At 38.5% G+C, this 13,463-nt stretch overlaps 1 protein-coding gene across 2 annotated transcripts in view; it reads left to right on the plus strand.

The window, feature by feature from the left end:
• Window positions 1-5,566: 5,566 nt before the first annotated feature.
• Window positions 5,567-13,463, plus strand: part of HECW2 (HECT, C2 and WW domain containing E3 ubiquitin protein ligase 2) — a 137,510-nt gene continuing 129,613 nt past the window's right edge. For both annotated transcript variants that reach the window (XR_009155726.1, XM_058188303.1), the window contains exon 1: window positions 5,567-5,645. The gene's annotated coding sequence lies outside the window, so the exon portion shown is untranslated. The remainder of the gene's footprint in view (window positions 5,646-13,463) is intronic.

Here is a 13,463-nt window from a genome sequence, read left to right on the forward strand (position 1 = left end):
GAGCATCTGCTTTTTGCCCGCCGGCGTAATCCACAATTGCGTTACACTTTGAGTCCAGAGAACCTCCAAAGCCTTGCATCTCAGGGCACTGTGGCTGAGAACGTGAACTTGCAGCGTGCCAACAGTGACACGGATCTGGTGACTTCTGAGAGCCGCTCTTCCTTATAAATAGAAAAATTCATCATCCAAGAATCACAAGTCAGTCTGGTAAAATTAGTTCAGCACTCAGGAAACAAATATTAACAATAAAGGAACTATATATACAATATAAGAGAGACTTGGATAGAATTGAATGCATATACTGTACATCTGTAGTAATTTAAAACAGGTGTTAAACTGGAACTATCAGTTAAGTAAGGGCAGGATAGACTAACCAGATCTCACACTTATTCTTTAACTTTAATAAGGTCATCCTATTAACCCAAACTTGAAAGGAGGAAGGGAGCTGAATCTAGAGTCAAGTGCAAAGTCCTTGAAGGTCCAACTGGAACTTAGAAATCCAACCAAATCTCTACTCCAAGGGATATTAAGAATGAACTGGATTAAAGGGAGAAATAAAGGCAGACTGATACTGGGATGTTTCTGAACGGAGGGCTTTAAACATATGTATCGATAGCTATCAATAGGTAGTTTAAAATGGATTATTGCTTAAATAAGAAACTTATGACAATTGAGCCCAAAATTTCTGTTGTTAAGTGAGACATTTGTTAAATGAGTTTTGCCCCATTTTACGACTTTTCTTGCCACAGTTGTTAAATTAATCCCTGCAGTTGATAAATTAGTAATCTGGCTTCCCCATTAACTTCGCTTGTCAGGAGGTTGCAAAAGGGGATCATCTGATCTTGGGAAACAGCAACGGTCATACATATGAACCAGTTGCCAAGTGTCTGAATTTTGATCACATGATCATGGGGATGCTGCAAACGTCATAACTTTGAAAAACAGTCATAAGGCACATTTTTCAGTGCTGTTGTAACTTTGAATGATCACTAAATGATCTCTTGTAAGTCAAGGACTATCGGTAGTGTGGAAGGATGCAACCAACCCAAATGGCAATCTTCTGACTAAGATCTGATCACTTGAGGAGACAATTATAATATTCTAGATGAGAAACAATCAGAGACCATATGCTGCAATCTGCCTTGTCAGAAACTCCTAGATCCTCAAGTGAGGATCATCAAGTGAAACTTAGCATCTTAGCTGTAAAATCAGTAAATGGGCAAGAAGTCAGCTGATCTACAATGAGGAAGTGTAAGATTTTCTTGAACTGTTCTCAGTAATTTTCATTAACAATGAATGTGTTTGTTTTGATCATCTCTTTTCATACTATATAAAACAAGATGTCCTTTAACTATCTTGCATAATCTTTAATTTGAGAGCATTTGGGGAAGTAGTACTGAATTAATTTCAAAACCACAGGAATGCTTTTTTAATCATGGTTGTTCATACTATTATATTACATATAAAAGTCGGGCCATGTGCATATATTCTTTTCTGTAACTTATTTCTGTAATATACTGTACATACACTTTTTCTTCTGGCGTGTACTAAAATGAAGATATATTTCTGAATTCAAAGATCAGTGGAAATTCTGCTATTAACGTAAAGAATAGCTGGCATTAGCTAAACACAAATTATGCAAAAGGTTTGTTCATCAGATAATTTATTTTTTTGATTATTTTTTTTTCTTCCATTCAATTGTGTCCGATTTTCTGCCTGGACAAGTCCTTTCAATTTTCTTGGCAAGATTTTCCAGCTCTGGTTGGACTATTGCTTCCTTCCTAGGACTGATAGAAAATCATTGGTCTAAAGTCTCCTAGCTGACTTTGTGCTTAAAATGAGATTAGAATTCACTTTTTCCCAGTTTCTAGCTTGAAGCTTTAAACCACTACACCAAATTGGCTCTCCGTTTGTTGATACAGGGGTACAAAGAACTTGGATGATAATTTTTCTATTTGAACTATTTTTTATCATATTTAATTTTATAACTTTGCATCATTGTGATGTTTTTTTCCTTGAGATTGTCTATTTGCTCCTTTTTTCAAGCTTGCTTAAAATTGGATGTATTATTCGCAGGGGTTAGGAACTAAATCCCACAGCTGAGTGACCCTTTGATATAACTAATGTGTTTTGTATTCTAGGTTATTTCTACCTTAACGTAATAGGTAACACATGCGAGTTGTGATGTCTCTAGTTCAAAATGAACTGATATATAGCCAACAGTTTTATTAAAGTGGCATAAAAGCACAATAAGAAACCACATTGTATAACAGATGGAAATTCTTTAAAGACTTTGACCTGCTATCAAATTAAGTCATTCCTTTCTTTTCTTTCTGCAAGTAGCATAGATTACATGCACTTTAGGTTTTATGCAGTTTGTCTTACGCATAAGAAGGATCTCTGGTCTGCTGCCAGAGTAATGCAGCACTTCAGTTACACTGTTTCCCTTCAAATACTGGAGAGCTATTTGAAGGAGAATCATTTAGATCAGGGGTGTCAAATTCGATTTCATTGAGGGCCTCATTGGGGTTGTGTTTGATCCCCGGGTGGGGTGGGGGGTTTGGTCAGGATGTGTGGCGAGGATAATGTCACTTGTGTTGGGTGGGTGCCTGTGGTGGCCCGAGTGTACTGCCAGTGAAAACAGGCTTCTGAGCTTCATTTCGGCAGTAACAGCCTCCTGCAACCCTCTGCCAGCAAAAATGGAGCTCAGGGGAGCCATGCGTGGCCCTCACGAGCTCTGTTTTCTCTGGTAGAGGCACTGCGGGCCAGTCTTTTGCTATTTCCAGGGCAACCCTTTGGGCCAGATCTAAGCACCCCATGGGTCAGATCCAGTCTCCGGGCCTTGAGTTTGACACCCCTGATTTAGAAGGAGGAAAGTACTGACTTTGTAGAAGATTAAAATAAAGTCCCCACCTCCCATTTTTTTTCTGTTTTCCTGACTGGATAGGCATTGATATTAAATATATTTTTTATCATTTCTTGAAAGAGATTTATTTGAAGTGACTGGAATTGTTTTAAAAAGTTGCTTCTATGTAGGAAAGTGAAGAATTTAAAATTTCTAGTTAATTGTATGAACATTAGTTTGTGTCCCTAGACAGTAAATTTGATTCATTCATTAAAAATGTTTATTGCTTTGTTCCATTGTTAATATAACTCAACTTATTGTTCACTAGTATATCCAATCACTATGGAAATAATTGAATGATTGGTTGATTGGTTATGTGCCATTCATTGAGTGTCAGCACTTAGCTGTCAAACTCCTGGCCCATGGGCCGGATGAGTGAAGTGCTGGCCATGCCCCTGCCCGATTTAGCGAAGGGGGAAAAAATCCTGATATGTCATGTGACGCCACCATGATGATGTGAGTTTGACATCCTGATATAGATAGATTTTTCCTCAGCACTAGAACCTTCTGCAGAGAGTTAGATCTTTGTAGAATGTGACCAAAGTAGGATAATTTGAGCCTATTCACAATTCTTTTATTAGGTATGCCAATTAAAATCTCTAGTAACTAGTTGTTCAAAGTAACACAAGGTGACATATAGAATGGAAAGCTGCTCATGTTTACAGTTATACTGTATTTGTAATTAATATTAAGTATTTGATTAGTCATGCAGAGTATAAAATATTTGGACATAAGTTTGTTTAGACTACTTTGAAGCTGGAAGTGAAATTTTCATACCTCATGTGACTGATAAAATAGTAAAAACTCTAGACTTATTTTTTTAACGAAAATCTGAAAAAGTACCTATTTAGGAAAACCTACCTACCCACCTACTGTCCTTCCTTCCTTCCTTCCTTCCTTCCTTCCTTCCTTCCTTCCTTCCTTCCTTCCTTCCTTCCTTCCTTCTTCCCTCCCTCCCTCCCTCCCTCCCTCCCTTTCTTCCAAAAAGCAAAAATTTTAACCACTATTTTACCGCTTTTTTAGCAGTTCTGGTAAAGGGATTGGAAACATTTGAGTGCTGGCTGCATTTTTTTTAAAAAGGTGCTTGTTGTGCTTGGATATATCTGTATTTTGATAACCTTGTGTATATATATGTGTATATTTAACAACTTTTTGTATATATAGCTATTTGTTTGTAATTTAACAGCTTTTTGTGTATGTACAGATTATGTACACACACTCACATACTTATAAAAGTATATCTGTCCAGGAAGATCTGCCCACAGGAAGAAAAACAAATGTTTTCCTGAAACAGAAAGATGGGAGCTATAGTAGGTGGATAATTGTTCAATGGAAGACCAGATCGAATACCTTCAAACTTCTGTAAAAATGTCTTAGTCTGGGTACGATTTTCTAAAACCACCTTTAGAGTCAAGCTGGCATATGCACAGGACAAGAACATCTTAAATTTTAAATTAAATTAATTAAATTAATTGAAGTTGCTTAAATGTAACTTAAATCTAGGTACATAATTTGTAGGGCAAGCAGGGGACTGATATAATTTGCAGCTGATATTCAGGATAGTAAAGTTCGGAAAGGATCTCTTTCAACAGAATAAACATTAAGTCAAGTAGCAAATGCAATTCAGTTTAAATGTCTAAAGTGTGATGCATTTGGAGCAAACAAACAACCTGACTTCCTTTCTGCACAGTTGGGTTTTATAACAAGGAAAATGTTGTGGATTTTTATCAGACAGCTCAGTGGCGAAGATTAGTAAGCAATGCAGCAGCTCTCACTCTCTCTCAAAATAAAAACACTGCTAGGGAATCACTAAAAAAAAGACCGAAAACACCTTATACAAAGTGTTGTATATCTGGTACATTGTATACTTCTGGTCATTATATTTGACAAAGGATAAAACAGATTTTAAAAAATGCATAGGAGAAAAATTAAAATGACCAGGAGCATCAAACATTTTTCTTATGAGAAAAAGAAACAAAGGGAGAAATAAGGTATCTACAATCATGCTTAGAGAAAGGATTCTCTTTTAATATTGTGATGGCCAGTAAGTTAGGAAGGCTTTAAAAAGAGATTGGGTAAATTCAGGAAGGACAGGTCAATTGGGGATCATTTGTTTTGAGATTCAGTGTTATTTTCAGGTTGGGAGTAGCATTGTAGGAGACTAACAGTGTGAGAGAGGTATCTCTTCGTCTCCTGGTTATGAGGACATCTGAGGCATCTGTGATCAACAAATCACTAGACTACCATGGACCTTGGTCAGATCAGGGTTATTTCTATATTTTTATGTTCTTCACAGGTTTATTTATGGATTACTCAGTCCTATTATGTCATTGTGGATTAAAATTGAAAAGAACTTTTAGGTTCAGCAGCACATCTTATCAGCAGTCAGCTCTATTTTTAAAAAATTCAGACATGATGCCATACCAAAAATTTGCAAAAAAAGGCCGGAAAGGAATTAGAAATTCTTTACCAATGTTGTATGGTGCATCTGATGCTCTTCCAGAAAGTCTTTATGATTGAACCGAGTTATTTCTAATCCGGTACCGTATAATTTGATGTTCGCAGGTGTGAGACACTTTCTATGAACAGATGCTTCCAGCTTCTTTTCTTCCAGTGGGAACATTTCCTTAATTGGGTTTGCTGAGAAATCTCTGATATAGGAAGAGATGAGGCAAAGTTCATTTTTCTTCTTCCCTGCTCCTCCTTCTGTGTTGGATTGAAGGAGTAGAGGATACGGACGGTAAGGAGAGCCGGAAGTTGATGACTGTTGCCCCTTCATAGCATAATCCACACTTTTGGAATCTCATTGGGAATGGGAAGTAATCTTTGACATATTGAATGCATTTTGCATTCTCATTTGTTCATTATGTTGGATGCATTTTGAGAGTATGTTCAGGACATGCTGATAGAACGTTCAATAATACCAGTAGTAGAAATTTTAGGTATTAAAATGTGGCACATCTAGCCATTTTGTGAAACTGCTTAGCAATATTATATTTTAGTGTTTTTGCATTTCCCAGTCTGGGGTTTTGACTTTATTCCCTTTTGTTTTTTTTAAATTATATATTTTGTGTTTTTCTTTAAAACAACTTGTATGCCATTTAGTAACAGAACAACAGTTTGAAGGGACCTTGAAGGTCTTCTAGTCCAACCCCTGCTCAATTAGGAAACCCTATATTACATTTCAGACAAATGGTTGTACAATCTCTTCTTAAAAACCTCCAGTGTTGGAGCACCAACAACTTCTGGAGGCAAGCTGTTCCACTGATTAATTGTTTTAATTGTCAGAAAATTTCTCCTTAGTTCTAGGTTGCTTCTCTCCTTGATTAGTTTCCTTCCATTGCTTCTTGCCTTGCCTTCAGGTGCTTTGAAGAATAGCTTGACCCCCTCTTCTTTGTGGCAGTAGCACCTCAAATATTGGAAGACTGCCATCATGTCACCGTAGTCCTTCTTTTCATTAAACTAGACATACCCAATTCCTGAAACTATATTTCATATGTGTTATTTTTCATTAGACAAGCATTCTTACCAGACAACAATGACAATCCTGAACTGTAGCTCTGTTATGTTCTGCCAGTTACTCCCAATACAGGTAGTCCTTGAGTTACAACAGTTCATTTAGTGATCTTTTGAAGTTACAACAAAAGTGACTTATGACCGTTTTTCACACTTATGATCATTGCAGCATCCCCATGGCCAAGAGATCAAAATTCAGATGCTTAGCAACTAACTCATATTTATGATGGTCCCATTGTCCTGGGATCAGGTGATCCCCTTTTGCGACCTTGTGACAAGCAAAGTCAATGGGGAAATCAGATTCACTTAACAACCATGTTGCTAACATGGTTAGCAGAACAACTGCAGTGATTCACTTAACAATTGTGACTTAACTGTAGCAAGAAAGATTGCCACAAATGGGGCAAAACTCATTTAACAAATGTTTCACTTAACAGCAGAAATGTTTGGCTCCATTGTGGTTGTAAGTCGAGGACTATCTGTATATGCAGTGAATTAAAGATTGGCCTGCTGTAGAGATTGGCTGCATCTTTTAAACATTTTTCTTCTGTAACATACCACAAAAATAATTTGAAACTGAGTTTGGAGGAAAATATTTTTATTGAGTGTCCCAGAACATCTTTCCAGCTGTCCTTTTCTTTCCATGGGGAGAGGGCAAATATCTATGGGATAATTCAGAAACCTGGTGGACTCTAAATGTGCGGGAACTGTAATTCCCAGATTGCCTAGTCAGTATGACAAAGTAAAAAAAAAAAGAAACATACAAGGTAAACATTTCAATTCTGGCCAAAAATAAAGTGCTTTGCAATTAATCAGAATTTTATCTGTGATGTGGTGGTTTCTTTTTTTTAATTTGATGAGACCAATTAAACTTCAGAAAAGTAGACATGCACTCTATTTTTTTATTTAATGAAAAAAATACATCCAAATTAGCACATTTCATTTTATACCTTTCTGTGCTGTAGGTATTTTTTTTATGGTTGGGGAAGGTTAAATATGAGAATAGAATTTTTTATTGGCCAAGTGTGATTGGACACGCAAGGAATTTGTCTTGGTGCGTATGCTCTCAGTGTACATAAAAGGAAAGATACGTTCATCAAGAATTCTAAGGTACAACACTTAATGATATCATAGGGGAAAAATAAGCAATCAGGAAACAATATCAATATAGATCGTAAGGATACAAGCAACAAAGTTACAGTCATACAGTCATTAGAAATAGAATGACACAATACATAGCAGAAAGTAAGCAATTCTATTATAGCTCTCATTGCCAAGGTAACATTTGTTAGTTTCAGGAGAGAATGCATGTAGAAACATTCAAAACAACAGATATTAAGAAAGCCAAAAAAAGAACTATTACATTCTATTCTATTCTATATAATTTTAGGATGAAGTGCATTTTACTAAGACCAGGAAACACCCCCCTTCCCCTAAAAAAAAAAAAGAGAAGGGGAGGGGGCTGAGACTGCAGTGTCATTAGGAGGAGGAAAACTAAATCAAATCAAATAGTAAACTGTTTGAGGATATTTATGGAAACTCCTTTTTCTGTAATTAGGCACCTATCTGTTATTCAGATCTTGCCAGAGTCATCTGAGCAGAACACACACCCTGCAATTGCAGGCCAAAACTTCTCTACACCAAAGGGAGTTTACTAACTTATTTAATTGTATTGTCACCTGTGATTGGATAACACATTGTAACAGGAAGTGTCTAGTACTTATATAGGAAGAGACCGGGTTTTGACATTGTTCCCTCTGAAACAAAGGGGGTGCAATCCCATTGGAGTTTTCTTTGTAGAATTTACTGTTTGTATCAGTGCTTTGTAACTTTAACTATTTCCTTTTGAATTCCATAATATTACACAGTGCTTGGCTGCTGTCCAGTGATGTTTGGGGTTGTTATTACATTTTTCTATTTATGGCCTCTCTAAAAAACCCCGGTTAAAAACTCATTAAAATCGTTCCGGTTTGGCTCCGCTGTGTTAATGGCGGCAATTTCAGTCCGCCCGTTCTTTGTGATTCTGTGAGAGCTGTTTAGACAGTGCTAATCTTCTGTCAACAGCTCGTAAATCTCTGCCTCGGGCAAAGAGGGGGAGATGAGCATTTGAACTGAAGTTTGAGCCCCCAAGAAAAGCCCCAGAATGATTTCTGGTGGTTTGATGGGAAACGCTCCTTCGATAGTTCAAAAAAGCTCCAGAGTCCAGAACGCCTCTGCAAAAGCAGAGCAAAACGCAGCGTCCATCTCCGTGACTGAAGAGGATTTATGATAAATTTTCAACACGGAAGAATCGAAAGCAGGAAGGCTGGCATTTGCTTGTAAGATGATTTTAACTCCCTGACAGAGAAGTTATTTGAAGAGTGGAGATGAAGAAAGATGGCGTTTTGTTTTTTGAAAGTGAAAGCTAAGGAAATGCTGATTACAATTGCTGGTGTGGAACCTCTAAGAAGAAAATAACAAGATTTTTTTTTTCTAAATGGAATTCTTTTTTTAAAAAAAAAAAATCTATTTCTTTTTTTATTATCTTTTTTTTTTTTACAGTGTTTAAGAAGAAAAATTTATTGGGTTTTTTTTTTTTCTTTTTAAAAACTCATTAAAATCACTAAATGCTCCACTATACTCATTTTAAAAAGAATTCCATAAGAATCCTGCAACAGCAGTTTGCATGAAGAGGTCCCCACTTAATGGATAATAAAAAGGTAAAATGAAATTGGAGATAAATTTTGAACAATTTTATGATATTTAGAGTAATTTATTTATTTATTTATTTATTTTATTTTATTTATTTTTCAAATTTATATACCGCCCTATCTCCCTAAGGACTCAGGGCGGTTCACAGGCAGTTAAAATACATATAAATACAGATTAAAAAACAACAATTAAAAAACTTATTCTATTGCCCAAATTTAAAATAGTATAAATAATAAAAACCCCTTAAAACCCATAACTTTAAAATCTAATCCAGTCCCGCGCAGATAAATAAGTGTGTTTTAAGCTTGCGACGAAAGGTTCGGAGGTCCGGAAGTTGACGAAGTCCTGGAGGGAGTTCGTTCCAGAGGGTGGGAGCCCCCACAGAGAAGGCCCTTCCCCTGGGTGTCGCCAGACGGCACTGCCTAGCTGACGGCACCCTGAGGAGTCCCTCTCTGTGAGAGTGCACGGGTCGGTGAGAGGTATTTGGTAGCAGTAGGCGGTCCCGTAAATAGCCCGGCCCTATGCCATGGAGCGCTTTAAAGATTGTCACCAGCACCTTGAAGCGCACCCGGAAGGCCACAGGTAGCCAGTGCAGTCTGCGCAGGATAGGTGTAACACGGGAGCCACGAGGGCTCCTCTATCACCCGCGCAGCTGCATTCTGACTAACTGAAGCCTCCGGATGCCCCTCAAGGAGCCCCATGTGAGAGCATTGCAATAATCCAGGCGAGACGTCACGAGGACGTGAGTGACCGTGCATAAGGCATCCCGGTCTAGAAAGGGGCGCAACTGGCGCACCAGGCGAACCTGGTGGAAAGCTCTCCTGGAGACGGCTGTCAAATGATCTTCAAAAGACAGCCGTTCATCCAGGAGGACGCCCAGATTGCGCACCCTCTCCATCGGGCCAGTGACTCGCCCCAACAGTCAGCCGAGGACTCAGCTGACTGTACTGGGATGCCGCATCCACAGCCACTCTGTCTTGGAAGGATTGAGCTTGAGCCTGTTTCTCCCATCCAGACCCGACGGCTTCCAAACACCGGGACAGCACTTGATAGCTTCATTGGGGTGGCCCGGTGTGAGAAGTACAGCTGGGTGTCATCAGCGTACAGCTGGTACCTCACACCGAAGCCACTGATGATCTCACCCAGCGGCTTCATATAGATGTTGAACAGAAGGGGCGAGAGAATCGACCCCTGCGGCACCCCACAAGTGAGGCGCCTCGGGGCCGACCTCTGCCCCCCTGTCAACACCGTCTGCGGCCGGTCAGAGAGATAGGAGGAGAACCACCGATAAACGGTGCCTCCCACTCCCAATCCCTCCAACCGGCGCAGCAGGATACCATGGTCGATGGTATCGAAAGCCGCTGAGAGGTCTAATAGGACCAGGACAGAGGAACAACCCCTATCCCTGGCCCTCCAGAGATCATCCACCAACGCGACCAAAGCCGTCTCCGTGCTGTAGCCGGGCCGGAAACCGGACTGGAACGGGTCTAGATAGACAGTTTCATCCAGGTGCAGGGGAAACTGATATGCCACCATACTCTCTACAACATGACAGTTTTATGAGATTGCCTACTGATGGGAAAGACTTACAGATAGATTGCATAGTAAAAGATTTGAGGTGCTGCTGTCTTGAGTAGAAACTAAAGCAGAAAAGTGACAGCTCACATAAATAGTCTTGGTTTAGTTCAAATTGGAGCTTTCAAGCAATGTCGCTGGCAGGTTTTGAGCCCTGTTCTCACTTTGTTGCTGTTTAATTTCATGCTCATTCATTGGGCTCAACACTACTTCTCAGAGCAATCAAAAATATAAAAGAAAAACTGTTTTCTTATTTCTTTCAATGCTTATTTAGGGAAAGTGAATGAGAAACAATAAGGTAAGCATAGGATCAGGAGGATCTGGTGATTAGGAAGTGGCTCCACACAACTTTAGTGATCTCTAGCATTTTGGGCTTGTGATACATAAATGTTCTGTGCTACTGGTTAAGTTAGATACAAACAGCCAGTTTGTGATAACAAACTCAAGATACTTAGTGCAATCATAAACCTTTCACCACAGTAACACAAAACATGCTGCAGAATCAAAGCTTTCTGCACAAAAATTGGGCACAAATGTTATTTCAGGAAAAGGAACCCAGAAAGGGGAAACAAAATACCATGTTCAGGCTGATCCAAGAGTAAGGTTTAAAGTGATCCAACAACAACAAATGAATGTTGGTTGCTACAGAAAACCAGTCACAAAAGCCAGCATTTGTGTAATACTGATTGTCAGCTGGAGTAATTGGCTGAATCACATTTCTTTCCTTCAAATAGGTTTCTTGACTTCCTTTGCTCTTTCCTTTGTAATTTATGATATGTTGTTGGTCTTATGACCTTATGTATTTCATAAGTTCTAAATCCGTGATTCAACCTGTACCTGTACATTTCCAGGTGTGCTATCCTCAGGTAATTGTTTTAGTGCAGGCTGAGGCTCAGACTGGTCAAGTTCTTTAGCTTTTAAATCTAAAAATCAAGTTAATCCTAACAATAAGGAATTTTGGGGCTATGTTACTGCTGTTTTGCAAAATGACTGCTGGTTGGGTGTGTTTGCACAAGGTGGTTTCTATAGCAGGGGTCTCCAACCTTGGCAACTTGAAGCCTGGCGGACTTCATCCCCCAGCTTTGCTGGCTGGGGAATTCTGGGAGTTGCAGTCCGCCAGGCTTCAAGTTGCCAAGGTTGGAGACCCCTGTTCTATAGGGACATAGACAGATACAAATCATGATTAGTCAGAATTTTGCATTTTTCTCTCTTAGGTAAATAATAAAAATCATCTTTCCCATGTACCTGACCAACCCTTGCCCCATTATATAAGGAAACATTTCTCCTTACCTTTGTTTGTATTTGTATTGTATTTGTTAATACAATAAGCAACATAAAAATTGTAGCCTTGTAACATTTGTAAAATGTTAATTTCAGAGGCTTTTTACACAGGAGCTAATCCAGAAATAAATTGTAATAAGTAGGTCACAGTTCAGTGTTTAAGATGAATGTATAAGTTCTAATTGAATTGCAAATGTTGTGGCTTAATAATATATGTATGCTTTTTCCATAGACAGAACAAATCGTCTTGAAGTCCATATAACACTATCTTTGCTCATTATATTTTAATATATTTATGATACTTAGTGCTTTTGAAGCAATGGTGAAGAATGAATCTCCTTATTTAGATGTCTGGATTGTGATGTGAATTACTAATGAAACCGAACTGTGTACATTGAACCCATGTGCAACTGACCAGCTTAATCATTAATGTATAAGATATTATTAAAGTATAAAATATTTAAGGTTAAAGTGCCTTACAGGAAAAATACAATGGCAAAACCAATGATGCAGTTTTGAGTACCTGTAGTTTTCTTGTGTATGGGATGCAATCTAGATGAAGTAAACACATTTAACCCATTCAGATCAAAAGGGATTAAAGCTTGCACTTAAATATTTAAGAGGTGTTTGAATGTAAACAGTGAGTGCTATACTGGGTTCTTATGAGACTGTATGCCTATGATGTTTGAAAATAGTCCTACAATAAAATATTCTAACATGAAAGTCAGAATCATTGATCCAGAAGAGGATAACATGGAGCAGGGGTCTCCAACCATGTCAGCTGTAAGACTCGTAGACTTCAACTCCCAGGGTACCTCAGCCAGCAAAGCAAATCAGAACTCTGGGAGTTGAAGTCCACAAGTCTTAAAGTTAACAAGGTTGGAGACTCCTGACATGGAGGATTGTATGAGAAATCAGAGTTAATATTTCAACCACCATTGATGAAGTACTAGTATAGGCATATTTTCAAACTTGAAGTTTATTAGTTCTTCATTGATTGATGATGCCTGCATTGTTTGAGTTTTCAGATTGTTCACAGTTTCAGAATTATGTACTATAGTGAACTTCTGGGGGTTTGGAGACAATTTATATTCCCAACAATCTGGAGGGCCACCAGTATATAATTGAATTTCTTTATTCCCTTTTTGTTTTTGTTTTTGGTAAATTTAAATGCAGGGCTGGAGTAAGAGGCTGATGAGAGACTTCTGCTGGCTTTTAAAGAGCTGGTAATCTTTCTCCTCAAGAAACTGGTTTTTTGTCCTGTTTTCAACCTTCCCTTTGGGTGGCAAAATTGTTGAGTCAGGTTGCTATTTCAGAGGATCCTAGAAGTAATGGATTACCTGGATCCTTTTCAGTCAGGTTTCAGGCTGGGATATAGTATTGAGTTGGTATTAATTGACATTGATCATTTTTGGCAGCACTGAGATGGGTGTAGTACATCCAACCTGGCCCATGATCTCTATGCAGCTTTCAATACCATCAATCATAGTAACCT

This window comes from Ahaetulla prasina, chromosome 1 (genome assembly GCF_028640845.1).
Source record: "Ahaetulla prasina isolate Xishuangbanna chromosome 1, ASM2864084v1, whole genome shotgun sequence".
Taxonomy (NCBI): Eukaryota; Metazoa; Chordata; class Lepidosauria; order Squamata; family Colubridae; genus Ahaetulla; species Ahaetulla prasina.